General features: G+C 34.2%; 1 long non-coding RNA gene across 5 annotated transcripts; it reads right to left on the reverse strand.

Annotated features, from left to right (window-relative positions):
* Positions 1-326: 326 nt before the first annotated feature.
* Positions 327-3,819, reverse strand: LOC113318640. Of its 5 annotated transcripts, none has more exons than XR_003344734.1 (9): positions 3,374-3,819; positions 2,596-2,738; positions 2,308-2,409; positions 2,139-2,217; positions 1,570-1,661; positions 1,404-1,457; positions 1,056-1,133; positions 774-961; positions 327-667 (listed from the first exon to the last, which is right to left on the reverse strand). It is a non-coding gene; the product is annotated as an uncharacterized LOC113318640 (long non-coding RNA). The 5 variants fall into 5 exon arrangements; XR_003344733.1 differs by having other exon boundaries at positions 327-581; positions 1,420-1,457; positions 2,143-2,217; positions 3,374-3,818; XR_003344730.1 differs by having other exon boundaries at positions 1,420-1,457; positions 3,374-3,818.
* Between the last annotated feature and the right edge of the window lie 2,339 nt (positions 3,820-6,158).

Below are 6,158 nucleotides of genomic sequence, written 5' to 3' on the forward strand. Positions count from 1 at the left end.
TTATAAAGCGTTTTTTAATTGCACGACCCTTATTCCGTGGGTCTCTGAACAGATTCTGTTTCTTACAGTAACTAGATGCTGACCTGCATACACTGGTCGTAGATTTGAATTATAATATAAAAAAAATAAAGATTCAGATCAGCTGAAATGTCTGAATGGCTGAATCTGAATTAATCTTACTGGTATTTAAGGCAACATTCAAGTCAAGTCTAGTTTAGTCAAACTACAGTCAAGTCAAACTACAGTAAACTGAAATTCAGCAACCTCAAATTTAACTGAAATTCAAATGCAACTCAAATTTAACTGAAATTCAAATGCAACTCAAATTTAACTGAAATTCAAGTGCAACTTCAAATTTAACTGAGAATTTTAACATTCATTCCATTGGGTGTAAAACTACACAAAATAAAATAAAATGAAATACTGAGTTCAGAGAATACATGTCCAAGATTGCTAAGTTCTGACAACAAATAGACAACTGATAAAGAAAAGCAAAATGATAGCTCCTCCTATGACAATACTTCACAAATGATATCAAGCAGAGCATCAATGTGTTGTTTCCTTGGTTCACATGCGACTTCCTGCAAAGCAGATCAACAACAGTACAATGACTTCGTTCAGCTACAATCAGGAATCCTTGAGTTTCCCTCATACTGTGTAAAAATCTCTACAAGTAGAGAATACATGTGCATAAAACTAGATGAATCGTCAAAGTTAAGAAACATAAATGGAAAGAGGTGGAGAGATAATCAAAGTTTGTCTGCAGAACTTACTTCATGCGGTTCAGTGATTCGTTGTAGAGATGAGTCTCCGATAATGCAGATGATAGGTACAATATCAGCAAAAGAACCACCAATGACTGCCGGTAACCTGGTTCCAAACAAAACTTGCAGAAATGTGTTTATGCCAGATACAAACAGTGGTGTTTGTATCACTAGTATCTTCACACACTGAATGGAGCCTACGAATATAAAAATCTTCCATTAAAACCAAAATCCAAATAAACATGAAAATTGAACATATCAATACACAAGAAAGGTACTATTGATTCTTACAAAGGTACCACCAAGCTTGACAAGCATCGAATGCTTAAGCGCATTGAGCCTCTTAAAATGCTTCTTTAACCCTCTTGCCTGTTACCACACCAAAATTAGTACACATAGATTAATGTCAAACTCAGGGAATCCAAAGATACAGTCCTGTAATTTCATAAATATCCTATCCCCGGAAAGGAAACTCAAAACAACAATATGAGCATATCTCATAAGACATTGTCGCGGAACTTGTCCAAGGAGACTACATGAACTCAAGGTAATATACAGATAACAGTAATGTATGCATTAGGTGTAACTATAAACACTTGTAATTTGGAGATTCATCAATCACAAAACAAGAAACCAGACCCAAGGATCAGAATACCACTAAAATTTGCTGAGTTCAATATCATGGTCCTCTTCCTGCAAAAAAATAAGAAAGTATTTAAAACCAACGGATATGTCTCATGGATGTGATAGCAGGTGGCAATCTTCCACTAAGTATGTACTACAGCAAAATGATTAGGAAAATCACCAAATGAGTTATTTAAAGTGAATTACTCTCAGTTTGAGCATACTGAGAACTGATTCACTTTTATCAAGATGATGCGGAGAACTAGTTATTGCCTGCAATGAGAAGAACGATCTGTCAGCATAAATATACACACTAGAAGATTGATATCAGTACAGGCTCTAAATTGGATTCAAGGATTCAATCAAGTAACTGATATAGATAGGTTCATGCATCTGTAGATGATAAAAACAGGCACAAATCAACAGATATACACTCAATAATCTCACTTCCAAAAGAAAAATATCAATATGGATTGATCTTAAACCATCACTCAGGTAAACTTATTAACCAAAGATGAGCCGCATGCTTTACCTCCCCATTCATCATTCATGCCATGCAGTGATGGAAGAAAATGAACCAACTTAGCTTGAAATGAATTCAATCAGTATAAAAAGATTAGTTACACTGACAATTGAGAGTAAGAATGCATCATTAAGATTATACAAACTAAGTATAAGGAAAAAGAAGCATTTTAATTACTATCGGTACAAAAAGATCACAAGCAAGGTCTAGAAGTACAGAAAGATCACCTACAACAAGGAATTCCTGCAACAATAAGTACTTCAGGAGACAACACTATGGCCTTCTTTCCAAGGGTAGAAAAAGTGACTGCCAATGCCATATATAAATAGTCAAGAAAACACTACTAGTTCTGTGCATCCGGTGAATAATTATATAAGAGGTTGAATGAAACCTTACCTGAGCTTCTCCACTCCAATACTCATCATCTCCAACAATTGTGAAAATTGATGGAGCTTCATTTGCATTTGTAGTAAAGCCCCTATCATCAGTTCCAAGCACCTACGAAGAAGTAAACAAAAACATTTAGCTACCTAGTAACTGACAAGTTTTTTTTGTTTTTTTCAAACTGCAATACGAATCCCTGAGTTCGGAAAAATACACAACCATAAGCAAGTTACTTAAACTGAAACAATGATAGCAGAATGAAACCCAAAGTTATAGCATTTCATGGTTAAGCTAGTATACCTTCGACGTCTACGGAAGTAACACCTTGTTCTTCCAATACATTCTCAGGATTCTTCATACCAAGAGTAATATCTTTCATCCTTTTGACCACATCAACCGTCTAAGCCTATGTAGCTTCCATAAACCATCTCTTATCCCCCTCACTGCAGATTCAACAACAAAAAAATTTCAACAACAACAAACAGATTCATCACTTCTACCTTTAAACTAAACTGAAATTAAAAATTAGCCATGCTTTGAAACCACAATAAAACACAAGTAACATCTCTTATCCCCCTCACTGCAGATTCAACAACAAAAAAATTTCAACAACAACAAACAGATTCATCACTTCTACCTTTAAACTAAACTGAAATTAAAAATTAGCCATGCTTTGAAACCACAATAAAACACAAGTAACATACACAAAATATCAAAACCTTTACAAAATAAGTTATATCAATATAAAACCCCATCGATCTGTGAGACCTTATTAATAGATTTAGAAGTCAATACCTTACAGTCTCTGTAGCTAAGATAAAATCCACCAATTAAATGGCGTCGTTTACAGAAAATCAGACACGACCCATAGAATTTTGATACCAAATCAAAAGAAAAATGAATGAAATTTTTTACAAACCCAATTTAATGAAACCCTAACAAAATCCCCAAATTAAATCCTTAATTTCATTCCAAATCTAAGCAGAAACCCTAAATTTTATAAAAGAAAATCTGGATCTAATAACTTCGTTAACAGAAAATGGAATTGAATCAAGTAAAAATGAGGGAGAAATTATACCTGGGGGTTTTCAATCAATTTAAATCAAAATATACATCTTCAATTGAATTGAAGACTAGACTCCAATCAATCAAAATCTTCAAAGAACGGCTCCAGATTCTCAAACCCTAGAAAAGCAAAAGTTGTAGCAGTAATCATTCATAAGATTTTATTTAGATATAGTTAGAGAAACCCTAGAAGGAAAACAAAAAAAAAACTTGGATTGAATTTGTTCCCGGCAGATTTGAGATTTACAACTTGACCAGTGAGTTGAGGGATTTTAGAAGAAGAATCAATACAAGGGTGGATTTATTAGTTTGGTTGAAACAATATCTAAGGTTTACTTGATTTCTTTCGAGGTTTTTTTTTCAATTTCGGTTTCATGGTGAGGGTGAAGAAGATGGATAAGAGAGGCGAGGAGGAGACCGAGAGAGAAGAAGAAGAAAGTTAAACGGGAGAGAGAAAGAGGAATTTATATTCTCTATCAAATAATAAAAAATTATCAATCTAAATCGGTTTTCATGGGTCGCGGGATCGGTAGCAGTTTTAGGGCAAAATAGTAATTATTTAGTGACCGCTATCAATCATCTCGGAATTTTTCTGTGTTTTTATCATATCAGAGACCACTATTTTTAGTCCATGGTCAATTGACGGTCAACGAGGGTCACGGATGTGGGTTATAAAAACCTCATTTTCCACTAGCGATATCAACTCAAGAACGACTTTACTTTTGACAAAGTATGGGACAATCAAGTTCACACACATATCCCATAAGAATATTGCAATATATAAAACCATAAAGATTAATATTGTAAAAATTATCTTCCAAACAAATTTAGAATTTAAACCAATAAATCTAAAAACATGAAGATGAAAACGTTGGACATAGCAATGTGTAATCACAATAATGGCTATTCCAAACTCTAGTTATTCTTCTAAGCAAAACATGAAAAATAGAAGATTTACTGGGAAATCAAAACTCTTCTAACGCATTTCACTTACTTTGAATACTCTTCTCATATTCCCTATATTCCTCAAGCTCATCTTCGATCAGATCAATCCTTGATTCAAGATTATCCATTTTTTCTTCAAGTCTCTTGGAAGAAGCTTCGAGATCACTTTTCAGAGCACGGATTTGTTCCAAGACAAAATTCATGGTTAAAGAGAGCTTGTCAAAAAGAGAAACAGATGAGTTCCTATAAGGGGTGGAATCCCGTTTGTCAGAACACATCTCATTGTCAGAAGAATCAAGGCGAATCTTCTTAGAAGGAAAACGAACAGTCCAAACATCACTTTCTTTGCTGGAAAGGCTTGAAGAGGACATGATTAGAATAGATAAATGAAATGTTTATACAGAGGAGTAATATTCATCTTTTAAAGGGAACGAAGATATGAATGAATTTCCAAAAAAGACCCTTGACCAAAACCCTAACAGAATTTTGGTAATTGGAGGAAGCCGTTCATGAGAAAAAACAGTTTTAAACAAAACAAACAGAAGTAACCCTAAAGGTACAAAACATTCATCACAACCCTCTTTGAAATGTGATTCTTGTCTTAAGAGAGATAGACATGAATCATTGTAACAATAGTTACATAAAGTGGTTTTCCCAATCCAAAGCAGCACTGGGAGATTTCTTACGAGGGGGTGAAGTGTTTGTTGTTCCTTGTTTTAGTTTTATTTTTAGGAAAGAAGAGTTATGCACGTCATTCTTTCCACTATTTAGCATATTTTTGAACACCTTGATTGTTGATTTTTGCAAACTATGCAGTGATTTAGAAATCCTTTTTGAAAACAATGAGGGTTTCCAAGAAGCTTTATTTTTCCTCCTTTGCAAGCATTTAGTAGAGGAGAACTGCTTTCGATCTCTAGTGCTAATATCTTTAAGATGATCCTGATTATCACACAAGGATACCAACGAACTTGGCACGTTTTTGTGATTTTTCACATCATCCTTTTTGTCAGAGTGACTTGAGAATGATACAGAGTCAGGAGACGTTTGCTAATTATAAGAATCACGATTGCGTTTGACAACCTCCAGATTTGAAAAAAGTCGTTGACATTCCAGATCTTCAATCCTTTCAAGCAGAGTTTCCTTTTCCAATTGAGAGGTATGATTATTTATCACGGAATAGTTAGGACTATTAGGAGGGAAAATGTGATTGTCAGCAAAGAGGTTAAGAGTACATCCATAGATTTCATTCTCAGGACAATAGTCAATAGTAGCCATCCATGCTTTAGTTAAATCACAAACCTCTGTGTCAGTATCTTTAGAAGTATCATTGACACTTTTGTAGCACTTGAAACTATCTTTGCTAGCATAGTTTCTTTGAACTTTCTTATCCTTTTTATTGATTGATTGAGCTCTCTTTTGAGTCTTTCTTTTACTTTGTCTAAGAACTTTCTTATGTTGTTGTATAAACAGTGACAGAGTAGAAATAAAGCAATTCTCATTCCTTTCATCAATCAATTTGGGATGACGAAACCTTTTATCAGATGTAGCAACATGATTGCTAAGCAAATGACTTTTATCTATTTGTTTAAGTTCGAGATCGAAAATTTTAAGCTTTCCAACAAGAGTATTTCTGGAAAGAATATCAAGGTTATTTCCCTCAACGATGGCATGCTTCTTATAGTCGTATCTAGATGGCAGCGATCTGAGAATTTTCATCACAATGTCCTTTTCTGGAATAGTCTTACCCAATGCAAAAGATGCATTAACAATTTCATACACTTAGTGATTAAACCCATCAAATGTTTTTCATCTCCCATACGAAGGGTTTCCCAATCGGAGTTAAGGTTTGAAGC

This window comes from Papaver somniferum, chromosome 10 (assembly GCF_003573695.1).
Source record: "Papaver somniferum cultivar HN1 chromosome 10, ASM357369v1, whole genome shotgun sequence".
Classification (NCBI taxonomy): Eukaryota; Viridiplantae; Streptophyta; class Magnoliopsida; order Ranunculales; family Papaveraceae; genus Papaver; species Papaver somniferum.